At 45.4% G+C, this 13,104-nt stretch overlaps 1 protein-coding gene across 4 annotated transcripts in view; it reads right to left on the reverse strand.

Annotated features, from left to right (window-relative positions):
- TTC28 (tetratricopeptide repeat domain 28) overlaps positions 1 to 13,104 on the reverse strand; it is a 577,193-nt gene that overhangs the window by 64,752 nt on the left and 499,337 nt on the right. The window lies entirely within an intron of this gene.

Raw genomic sequence — 13,104 nt, forward strand, 5'->3', positions numbered from 1 at the left:
TGGCCCTCTCTTCGTCAAACATTATTTCTACCTCATTCTCTCTTGTTCCCTGGACTCTAATTACATGCATGCTAGAATTTTTTATACTGTCCCATAGATCTGAAAGGCTCTATTTTTTCCCCCAGTATTTTTAATCTCTTTTTCTTAAGTTTATATACTTTCTTTTGATCTATCTTCAAGTTCACGCTTTCCTTTGTCAATTCCATTCTTGCAAGTCCACCCAATGAATTTTTAACTCTGAGTATTATATTTTTCAGTTTTAGAATTCCTATTGTGTTCTTTTCTTAAAGTTTCTAGTTTTCTGATGAATTATATTTAGTCTACTTTATTATTTTATATATATTTGAATATACTTAATATATTTTATATGTTATTCTTTCTTATATTTTCATTCACTATGAACATAGTTCATTAAACATGATTATAAATGCTTTGAAATCCTTGTCTGCTAATTCCAACATCTGAGTTACCTCAGGGCTGGTATCAGTTGACTGTCTCTTCTCTTAAAATTAAGTTGCATTTCCCTGGTTCTTTATATGTCAAATAATTTTTCAATATAGTCAAGGCATTGTGGAAGTTATGATGTAAATTCTGTTGCAGTCCTCTAAAGGCTATTTAGTTTGTTTTCTTACATTCAGGCAATTAACTCGGTTGGATCCAAATAGACAATTCTGTCTCGAGTGGCACTTCAAATCTCAGCTCAGTTCTGTCTTTAGCTAGAGTGGGTCCTGCGCGTTTGCAGTGCCGGGGTCAGTCGGAGATCAGGGCAGAGCTTACGCACAGGCTGCGGTAACTGAACACTGTCATCTGGTTCTTAAGACCAGAAGGGCTGCAGGGTTCCACTGGAGTTTTAACTGCCAAGCATAGCCGCTGGTTGTGGTCTGACCTCAGGTTTAAGAGCCATAAAAACGAGAAACCCACTCTGCCGTCCCTTTCTTCCATGGCTGACACCCCTCCAGGATCAGCTTGCATTTGTTCTTTCTCCAGGACCTTCATGTAGCTGGTATTTTTCCACCCAAGTTTTTAGTTGTTATTTGTCGAGGACTGTGCTAGAAGGAGCTGATTTCACTGTACTGGAAGCGGAACCACTGCTGCATAATGCGCCATGACACGCTGCCACCACGTCCCGGCCAGGCTGAGGCTCTGCCAGGTGCCCAGGCCGACGGACTCCCATGGACACATGCATAGTCCCGTGCCCTTTCCACCACGTGACTCCCACCTGGAAGAAGAGGCCACCCCAAGCAAAGGCAGGGCGGTAGGCACGTGAACCCTGTGTGCGGGCAGATGGTGGCAAGACCAGCACAGCTATGAGGAGGCGAGCTGAAGCGGGGACCTGTGCAGAATCAAGTCAAGCCCCTTCCTCGGGGGAGTGGCAGGGCGGCCGTGGCCTGGGAGCCCTCGTCTGCAGAGACTTTGCTGCCCTAGTTGGCACAGACTGGGGTCCAGGAATCTGGTTTGCTATCCTTCAGCCCAGGTTGGACAGGAGGTGAGTCAGGAGAAGCACGGCTCGCAGGACTGGGGATGGACATGAAGGACCCGCATGGGCTCATTACTTTTCTGTGGGTGAGGGACGGGTCCATTACTAATGGTCACTTTAAATTTTGTTTGCAAGGCTGCTCCTCAGAAGACTGGAGACAGAGTGGGAAGAATGTACTAGGCCTCCACGTCTGTGGGTTTGGTGTCTTGGGAGGCTGGCGGTGTCACTGACACACAGATTGGAGGGAAAAACATGACTTCAGGCTTGGATGGAGTGTCTCGATAACCTCCTGGGCCTGTCTAACGTCAAACTTCTCTGATTCTGTTTCCGAGTGTGGTTTTATGATCATGTTATTTATGTTCTGAAGATTATTTGTGTTACTTTTATGGCTTTGAGTGGATGGCGGCATCCTGAAAGCAGGAAGCGAGCGTTCTTTAACCTTCTATGATATTTTTAACAGAGCTCAACCCTTGAATTTTTATCATCTTTAAATAACTGGTAATATTCAGGGTCCATATGTAACTGCTGGACCTTTAAATAAATAAAATGTCCATATTATGGAGATAACAACCATGTCTGTCCTGGTCACCCAAGCTGAGGGAGCAGCTCGGCTTAGCAGAAAGAGGCACAGATCTGGGCTGGACTTCCGGTTCTACCGCCACGTCACACGACCACTGGTGGTTCACTCCATCTCTCGGGCCTGCTTCTTCAGCCGTGCACGGGTCACTGCCGCCCAGTCCCGGGGCTGGAACGGCGCACGGACAGCACTGGGCACCGTGCGGCAGAGAGAAGCCCTCAGCGGTCATTCATGATGGCAGAGTTTTCTCAGTACAAGTCTGACAAACCTTTGCAGTACTGCTTCTCCTAAATATTTTAGTGAAGGCAAGTGACAAGTATTTCTAAACTTAAAACAGATTCCATTTACAACTCCAAACATATAGTAATAGAGTCCCTCCTAAGACCAGGCTGGTGACACTGGACAGAAGTGGGAACCAAAGGGGAACAGGAGAACAGCTCTAGTCTAATCTACTGCTGATTACATGTAAGACACAATGAAAGGCACTGAATTCCTCTTCACCTCAGGTTTAAGGACTGTGAAATGGGGATACTAGTACCTGCTCTTACTATTTTCTAGATTATAATAAGGGGAAAGCACAACATGGAATAAAAATATTTCACTACTATAACATATCATGTAAAATTAGTATCTTATTGTTAAACAGGTTTAATTATACCACTGCCTCAAATAATTTTATTCTCAACATCAGCTCTATGTTCAGAACTAATGTACAAACCACTTTTACCTTACCTACTGTCAAACACTACCGCTGCCCCCAAGAAGCAGGGAGACAGACATGGCAAGAGCGCGTGGGTGAGCTGTTCTCAGGGCAGGTGCCCAGGGAACTGTAACCCTGGCAGGCCCAAGGAGGAGAATCAGGAATAAGAAAGAGGTGGGAGGGACACGACTGTTCACAGGTTTTCTCTTTCAAACTCTTGGATTTTGCACCATGTACAAGTACCACTTTTTATTCAAAAACTAAAATAAACACGTAAATAGAGAATGAATAGGAGAGGTGTACAGGAGAGCTATCAGTACATGGATGCATCATTTTGATCCACTGCATACAGGCACGTGCGGCCTTCCCTGTCTCACCCAGAAACCAGCAATGCCTCCGGGATTTCAGCCAGGCCACCCCCTTGCATAGGTCTTGGCAGAAGCTGCTAACCGCCTTTAGGCCAGCCAGGGTGAGCTCTCACCAGACTGGGGTATTTCCTCTCAGTGATTATGGACACACGGACACGCACTCTTCCCAAAGTGGCATATGCAGGGGTAACTGTACTTCCCACTAAGATGAGATTCTTCCAAAGAAGGAAGTAAAACCTCAAGGATGCCAGAGAAAGTGCTGGTTACTCTGCCGCAGTTCACAATCTACATACTTAGCCTTTGATTCTTTTTCCACCAACGTAGTGTGTGCTCCGAGGTCTCTGAGCATCTTTAACCCAAGGGAGCTGACGTTCTTTCCAGGCTGCTCTGCCATAATGACATTATTATTCTTCATAAAATGACCGGTCCAACAAGGGTCAGACATGCTAACTGTGATCATTTTTCATTTAAGAAAACACCCTATAAGGCCAAAGTCATTTAAGAAAACATGTTTTCTGCAGTCAGACTGAGAGCTGCAAGCTCCTTTAACAGCTCTGCTGCCGCAGTGCTTAAGGGAGCTCAAGGGTCCCAGCCTCGGCCGCCCTTCAGAAAAAGGGGCCCATTTCTTTCTACTGTTTTCTTTTTCTTTTTACTGACATCATGACAAGATGATTCTATTTTAATTCTAAAAGAAGATGGGGTGAAAGGAGAGTCTGAAACCATTTCAGACTGCACGCTGAACTGACTCACTGAGTCAGGCCCTGCTCATGTCAGGTGGGTTAAAGGAAAGGGATTTTGGTTTGGACTCTGCATAGCTAAAACCTTGCTTTTCTCCAGAACATTTATCCCAGACAGGCGATTTTCTGCCAGCATGATCAAAGACATTACTAGGAAAGGTACATATTTTATATGTGACTGACTGACAGCATTTGCTGGACCAAATCAGGAAACTAATTCTCTAGTTTTCTCCAGAGCTAGACAGTGAGCCTTCCCCACTTGGGCGCACAATATTTCTTGCTGGAAGGCAGATGCTCAGCATGACTTTTAACTACCCAGTGGGTTTTTAAATGGTTTTCTCTTTGTCCTTAAAATAACAGACCACGTAGAATATTTAACTCAAGAGCCTCACAGAGAACAGGGCAAAAATGTTGAGTCCCCGCAGGATAATCTGAACCTTAAGTCTTTGTCCAGTGCAAACCTCCTGCCCCCGGCCACACGGTATCTGGTCCCTTCGTACCCCTCTAATCTGTTTCTAGGAGCGTTTGGCTCCCAGGTCTCCCTGTACTTTATATTCCAGTTGTGTTCCCCCCACCGCTGCCCCCACATCTCCCCAAGCATGGCGGCTGTCCATCCCATGCTCGGCTCGTGCTGTGCCCTCCACCTCGGTTCATGCTGCCTTGTTAGCATGGCAAAACCCCCCTGTGTCTCAGATGCTGCTCAAGCAGCCCCTCTGACCCCCTGGTAAGAGGTTCCCTCCCATGTCTCACAATAACTGAGTGGCAACTATGTGAAGGCTTCTATGTGCCCAGCTCTAGCCTACAGTGTTGTCATTTCATTGTTCCAGGAACTCCATGAGATTAAATTATCAGAGGTGAGGCAGGCAGAGAGCGGTGGAGTCTGGCCTGGGAGTAGTTGTTAATCATTTCTCTCCTATTAGAGTGAGAGCAGCTCGTAGCAGGAAATCTAGCGGTTTCATCTCTGTAACCCCAATACCTGGTAGAGGACCAGGCACTAGTGTGCATTTGACAAATGTTTGCTGAAGGAATGAATGAATGTCTCGGTAACTAGGTTTCTCACAAATTACAGACTTAATGCAGTATCTCTTGTACTATGACATACTGAGGATTCCAACTGCAAGAAAAAAAATATGGAAATTCTGGGAGCAGGTAAACTCAGCGTCTACCATAAGATGAATGTTAGACCTTTGCAAAACGTACGCCTGTGCTTCTGAGTGTTTCCATTCATAACACCCACAAACCTACTGATTTGTGAGCTTTTCAAGGACATAAGAATTCTCTGAATTCTTGGGGCCCAGCACAGTGACTGGCACTATGGGGCCACTCAGCAAGTAGCTGTTGAATGAATAAGTGGATACAAGAATTAATGGACAACAATTTTAAACTCTCTTTGGACACAAAGCTTACTTGGAAAAATGCTTTTATAACTGTCCATACTATATTCATTCCCAAAGCTTCACAGCTATTCTCTTAACCAGAGTTGCTTCACACTAAGTGCTGTCTTATTTATTTTTTTCTTTTCTATCTTTTTCTTATCCCACTTGGATTTAAGCAGCTTCATATTTATCCTGAAACCCACATGCCCAAGCTATGTCGATGTAGAACAGTTTATTCATATACTGTGGACTTAAATTGAGCTCATCTGGAAGCTTAGTGTTATACAGAAACAAATTCAGAACTTCATTATTACAACTCAAATTCCATTTCTATAAATACTTTTATAAACCCCAGGCAGCACCCACATGTCTCAAACAGGAAAAGCTCCATTACAATCAAAGATTTTATATGAGCCTTGTCAAATCTCAACAGAGTTTACAACAGTGAACACTTGCCTCTTAAGAGAGACAAATGGCTTGGTGGAAAGAGCGGTAGGTTGGAGCCTGGAAACCTGCGTTCAAGTTCTGACTTTATTCTTTATCTGTGTGACCTTGGATAAGTCAATCTTTGAGGCTCACTTTCTTTGTCTCAAAAGAAGGGATCCTAATAGCTGTCTTGCTCCTCTCAAAGGGCTACCGTAGAGACTACCTGAGGCCCTGTATGTGAAGACACTTGCTGGGCACGATGCAAAGCACCACATATGGAATGGGTGGTATTATTATTGCTGGAGCTGATATTTCATTCTGTCCTGGGCTCCCACACGACTCACTTCCCCTCTCTTCTAATCCCCATGCCCAAAGGACTTAACTCTCTGAAGTCTCTATTTCTTTACAATTCCTTCTCTCTTTCAAATGAAGTTAAATATACAACAGATCCAAGTGTGTTTCAAGGTTGAGCTAAAATCACCAAAGCAATTATTTAGGGAGAGTTCAGGGAATTGTATGTAAGATTAAACGATCACTTTAATGTTTGAATGGAAAAATAGGTAAACTCTCAAGGACTGCTGAATTATTTCTTTCATGATATGTCTTGATATGAACTCTCTTCATTTCAAGAAATATCTAGGGTAATGAAGGATTTTTTTCGTAATATTCTTTAAGCCAAAGGACTTTTATTTCTCAATAAGAAACCATTCTCCTTGCTCTCAAATTTACCAAAGTAAGATTGTTTAACTAATGTGTTTGATTGCACTGGGACAGAATGTTTCTCTACTTTTTCGCCTTGTATATATTTCTACAGTTTTCTTTCCTCCATTTTATTGCTGAGGCCTGTGAGACTGGGGAACACCCAGTAGCTGGAGATGCAATTGAGGGTTCCAGAAGGGGAAGAGAAAAAGTCTACCAAAATCTTCAAAAGCACAGCAAAGATCTGGGAAGACAGTGAGTGAGTCCTTTTCTGTAGGTCTTTGTCATCCTCAAGCAGAATCATCTGCAAAGGCACTCCTTGTGAGCCGGGAGACACACTGGCACTCTTTGTCTTTGAGAAGCACTTTCCAAAGCCCACCTTCCCATTACAGCTCCTCCATGTAACTAGCTGCCAGCCCTGGACAATCCCCTGAAGGCTGCCTAGTTTCAGCTTTCTGCTGTGTAAAACTGGGACCACACTCGCCGCCTCAGAGGATATTACAAACACCTAGTGAGTTTGTACACCTGCGTGTGATACACAGAAGATGGTCAACAGAGGACATTTCTCTCTTCTTTGTCCAAAATGAAGCAATCGGAGAGGTTCTAGTAGGGAGTCAGAATGAAAACATGAGCATTAACTTGGCATAACACAGCACTCAGCAAGGCATCTTATGCATTTGGTTTATTAATATTATTTAGTAATATAAGACGAAATCAATGATCCACCCAACTACTGAGAAATCCTATCTGCCATGGGAAACTGAAATGACTCATATTTTACAGAATCTGGATTCTCTTGTCTATTTGACTCATTTTCAAAGAGAAGTTAGACAAATAGCCTTTATCCTCCTTATAAACTTCCTTTCAACTGTAAGTCTCTATTTCTTTTAAACTTAGCCATTTCTAACATTCAAAAACACCATAATCCATAGTCCTTATTCACTATAAACTATGCTGAGTTTTTATTTCTAGGGCTTAAACCTCAACATTGAACCAAAGTAGGAAGAAGCGGACAAAAAGAAAATACACTAAGGCATGAACTTGTGCTTGACTGTACGAAAGTTTGCACATGCACACACGTATGTGCACGCGCACACACACACACACACACTCCCTTTGCTCTTTTTCACTCCAGCCTTATTCATTCTGTGTCCTTCTTTGGAAATCCTTTTTTCTTATGTGTAGCCAGACCAATTCTAGCATTGTTCAGAAACTTTCCTACTTTCAGTTTTAACATAATTATGAATAGACGGTGTTTATATAGGGGCTAAAAAAAAGGCAGGCCCATTTCATTTAGTCATTCAATGACTATTCCCTGAGAGCCAACCGCATTCCAGGTACCGTAGCAATGGTATATTGGACAGATCCAGTCCCTACCCTCAGTCCCTACCTCAGTGGAACAGAAAGACATTACAAAATGAACCCCCCACAATAAATAAGTAATAGGGATAGCCATGAAGGAAATACACCAGGTGTGGAGGTAGAAGAAAACAGCAGAAACCTACAGGAGCGAAACTACCCAGACTTAACAAATGATCTTTTTTTCAAACAATGCCATAGAGATTTCCTAAGTTCTCTGCAGGGATGTGGCACCCAAAACATCATTAAAAAACAAGTCCAAAAGTTGGAAGAGATGGTCTGCCGTGGATATCTAAAGAAAAGGAAATCAATGGCATTTACACTCAGTCTTTCCATTTAATCTTCACAAGAAAGGCTGTCTCCAGCCTTGGAGTGATAATCAATATGTGACACAGGCAGTTTCAACTTCATCAGTTTAAATGAATAAATGTATATATTTACTTAGAGTAAGGTCTGAACGTTACCCCATGGCTTTATCCTTTCACGGGCAGGATATGTCAACCCAACTTCTGTGTTTAGGTGGAAATATCCGCTGTTGCTTGACCCACCTGTGCGATTGGAGGTCAAGACCCAGAAAACGAGCTGCAGCCCTATAAGCGACATGCTGGAGGGAGGCCCTGGTGTGAGGCACATGGTGGAGGGGCAGGTGCACAATGGCTACGGGAGAGCTCCTGACATGGGAAGGTCCTCAGTCTTCCCTAAAAGCAGGACGCTTTGATGAAGGCTGCCAGAAAATGAAGTGTTATTTCCTGATGTCTCTAATTAGCAGGGAGACGAGCAGCATGCACAGGAATAAAGGAAAAGACAAGTTTATGCTGATAACGTTGTCTCCATCAGACGGTATGTTTTTGGAAGTGACAGATCCTTAAATCAGTTCTGCCCTTCCCTGCTCATTAGCAGTGACTCTTCACGGCATTAGCATCAGTCTATCAAAAGCCAGGAAAGAGTATCTCATTACTTTTGAAGCCTTACCAAGTTTAATGCATTGCTGGGAATCAGCAGAGTATCATGTGCAGGCCTAGGGGTCAAGTTGTGTGCCGTGGACGATAGTTCAAGGTCTGTGGTGACTGCGTGATCTGGGTAAGCCCAGTGCTTCGAGCATCCAGGATAATATTTGCTTTCATGGTACCGCACAGGGGTGGACAGGGAAGGCAGAGGCTAGAACAGCACCTGTGCAGCTCTTGCCACCATGTGTGTCATGCTGTGCTGCAATGATGATGACACACCGACCATACATGAATGACACAGCATGGACCACGTGGTCAGGAGCAGGTGTCCTCCCAGCCCCCAGCAGCTCGTTCTTTAACTCTTTTGATCATCAATTCATCCCGTGAACATTCAGGGAGAGCCTTTTCATTCTAGGCACTGTAAGGGGCTGGTAATGTAGATAAGATAGGACCACAGGGCATTCAGGGATGTCATCGTTGGGACTGAGCTGATTTGTAGGATCCAATTCTAGTTAACCAACAGGTACACATCAGGATTCTATGTACTGTGTGCCCAGATTTTTCTAAATCCTGGTTGGGAGGGAGAAAAAGGCAGAAAGCCTGGGTGGGTGAGCTCCACACAGGGACACCCTCCTTCGTCCGGCCTCTTAATACCCCCCCTCCCTGCTTGGGCTTCTGCCTGCCTGTGTAAGCAGTTCCTGCCCTCAAGCTGTGCTTAAGACTTGCAGGCAAAGCAACGGCCCGGGGTACAGGGCTCCAGGGACCCCACACGGGCAGGTAAGTGAGGCCAATGCAATGGGAACATGCCTGGTGTGGGGCTGGCGGGAGGAAGAACCTGGTCCCTGGGGGAGCACGGGGGACGGAGGGCTGACCCGAGAGGCAAGGTGGGACGGGCTGAAGGGAGCAATGTGGCCGGACGACTGACTTCGTCTCCAGGCGCTCCTCGGCCACCACGGTTCTCCGGGGCTGCGGCGGAGGCAGCAGCGCTTGGGGCAGTGGTGCTTTCAGAGAACCGAGCAGGGGGCAGGCAGCCCAGGGTCGGGAGCCCCGAGGGAGGCGGGGGCAGAGGCGGGGGGCCAGGCTGGCCACAGGGCCACGTTCCTGTATGAGGCTGGCCCGGAGCAGGAAGGAAGAAAAGCGTGAAAGAAGGAAGCAAGCAGGTAAGAGCACAGTTCAGTGACTGATTAAATAAACAGCAATAAAGGAAAGGGAAATTTAGGGGCAAAGATTCAAAGGCCTCAAAGCTAAGGAATTTGAGGAGAAAAGATGGAGGCTTTAAAATAAAAGGAAATAATTGGGAATGAAGTTGTGCCAGATTGGAGAGCTCTCTGAGAAAAGGTATGATGTTGGGTGTGCTGAGCTCGAGGTAAGTTCCAGAGTAGCTGCCTGGATGTAACAGGAAGGTCCAAGCAAGACGCTGACCCGGGACAGAGGTGCGTGTCCTTGAGGAAGATCAAGTTTCCAAGGGAAACTCCAGTGAGTGTGAGCGCGGGGAGATGCCGGGGGCTTCGGAGCAGCGGGAAGGTGAGGGGCCTCGGAAGGGGACGGAGAGGTGCCCGCCCAGCCCCGGCCCCCCACCCCTGCCCGGGAGTGCGCTCTGCTGCGGGGAGAGAGATGTGCACAGGAACATGCCCAGCCACCTGCCGCTGAGGCACACGCCGTCTGGGCAAAGATCCTACCTCAGGTCTCCCAGGGCCGGGGGACTGGGGGGCGGGGCTGCTGTTCACTGCTCAGAACACAGAGCTGACCCTTCACCGACTCGGGGGTTGGGTCATAAGAAATACAGGATTGTGCTAAAAGGCTCTGAAATTTGAGATACTACATGGCTTCACTGGAGGAAAACCCAGCTAGCACGGTGTAAGCTGAGGGTCTGACACAGTGAAATGTGCCCCTTCTAGGATGGCACCCCTCCAGGGTCTCCTGACCACTGCGCTCAGATCCCGGAAGTACAAACAGGATGAATAACAATGCCTATGTCAGCCATTTCAAAGAGGAACTTGGTGGTTTTACTGGGGCTATTTTCCCAAAGCGAGAGAAGTCAAGAGTCATATACTAAATGTCTTCAATATTGATCGTTAGATAAAGCTGCACAAAATCAGAAAGAAAAAGCCAGAGAATTTCACTAGCGCAAAGGGAAGGATATACAGAGTTAGTATATTGAGATTTGACTAGGTCGTAGGATTTTTACAAAATTGGTAATAGCAACAGCCAGCCAGCAGCTGATGTGAAGCTGAGAGGGAAGAACTGGATGTGTCTGGATTGGTGGATGGGCTTCTCCAGCCCTTTTCTCTCCGCAGTCCCTGTTCTAGCAGGAATGCCATTCCAAGCTTTGGGCATGTGAACAAAGGATCTGGGACAAGAAATAAAAGAAAAGGTGTCTGGTGCCCAGCACTGCCCCGCTAGGTCTCCATGGCACCCAGCAAACTGGCCAGTGCCAGAGGGTCAGGCCCGGGCCGTTCGCTGCTCCAGACTCCCGTTCGCCGAATGACGGGCACACTGAGGTTTTCCCTGCGTCACTGTTGTCTGCTTTTTGCCTTTAGGCTGATTCTACTATTCACCAGATTATCCCTCCCATGTATAATGGGAAAACTCATATCTAGCAATTTTAAGAATTCTGCTTTTAAGAAAGTTCATGAGAAATACAAAAGGGGATTCAATTTAGGCTAATTTGGAGGTCACACAAGAAGACCAACTACACTTATCCTTCTTGCCAAGCTGCTGACTTAACACTAAGAAGCTTACTTACCAAAGCCTTCTGAACTCGTTTTGTACTCAGCCGTTGGAAAGAATCCAAATTCGGGAATCGGGAATGTCCGGTGAGAGTGTGTGGTGTGTCCCACTCACTCCTGCAGCCGTGTCTCTCCAATGCTCTAATCCCTAACCTGGCATCATCTTTGTTTTTTTTTCTCACAGACAGAGCTCCGCTTGAGTGAGTCAACTCACAGATAAGGTATGCCCTTTGGAACCCAGCATGTCACAGGACAGGACAGGAGAGCCTCAGCCAGGCAAAGCCACCCCACCAGAAAGGAAGCCTGACTTTGGACCTCGTGAGAAAGAGGTGAGCCTCAGGCAGCAGTAGCTGAGCGACTGCGCTGTAGAAGAACACAATTCCTCGGCACGGGCAGGGCGCCCTCCTCTCGCAAGCCCCACGCACCACCCACGGCCTGCAGGCCCTTTCCTTCCTCCACGCCCTTGCCTGGCGAGGGACTCCTGCCTAGAATGACTTTTCTCTCCCTGTTGCTCAAATGCCACCTTTCCAGAAGCCTCCTGAACCACTGCCTTGACCCCCAAAAGGCAAAATGAGGTGCAGCCTTCATTGGTGAGGCTTTTGTCACAACATTTTGCATGTGCGGGATTAAAAATTTACACAATTTGTTGTATGTTTCACACTGGGAGCTGCTGTAAGGCCAGGAACCACAGCTTTTATTCATGCACACATTTGTCTCCAGGCTCAGTACCAGCTCTGGCACGGACTGACCACATGCTCATAAAATGCTTTCCAAACGGTACCACCCTAGTTTCGAATGAAATTGGATCTTTGTTTTAAGGGACAAAACAAATAACCCAAATATTATATCCACTTTACGTCCGCAGAATCTGGAAGGATTTGGGGTAACAAAAAATGTTTGATTTGTAAAATAGCATTTGTAAAGCCTTACTAGTTCGGATTGACTGGGGATGTCAGCCTTGCTTAGCAAAAAGCCAGAATTAGAAAATATCATTAGATATGCTTTAAGTTTTCAAAGACTCACTGTAATTTAAAATAAGCCAACAGTGTAGCAATGACCAGCATCTGGGTACTTGCTTATAAGAACAGATACAAATACTCTAAATCAGTCTATCAATCATCCATTTATATACCAATTAAGTATATCTTAGTTGCAATCTTAATTTTGCAATTCATTTGCTTTAAAAAAAACCCAAAACCCTGCTTTTTTTTCACTTTGTGGGGATGGGAAGAATCTCTTTGGAATTGGATTAATCATTATCTTTGGTTCATGACACCCTTTATTATTATTATTATTGATCCATGGATGGTCTGCTTTTATTTATTTATTAATTTTTAATAATATAATAAGTGCTCACAAAAACACCATCCAAAATTAAAGCTAGAGAATACCATACATCTAATCATTTGCAACCTCCCGTGGAACCCAGCCCCTGCCTCCCCTGTTTCCCCAACCTGAGGCAAGTCCCATCCTAATTCCCATAGCCATTGCCCCCTGGCTGACCGTGTAACATTATTTTCATTGTATCTAGCTGTAGCCCCAAAAGCACATTTTTATTTTAGCTGTTTTAACTCTTTTAAAAGGATGCTATGCTGTGGGTAGTGTTTTAGAACCTACTTTTTTCACTTAATATTATATTTCTAAGATCTAGCAACATCTTTGGGTTTGCTAAGGCTCATCTCCTTTAGACTGCTGCCTAATATTCCACC

The sequence above is a fragment of the Manis javanica genome, chromosome 15 (genome assembly GCF_040802235.1).
Source record: "Manis javanica isolate MJ-LG chromosome 15, MJ_LKY, whole genome shotgun sequence".
NCBI lineage: Eukaryota > Metazoa > Chordata > Mammalia > Pholidota > Manidae > Manis > Manis javanica.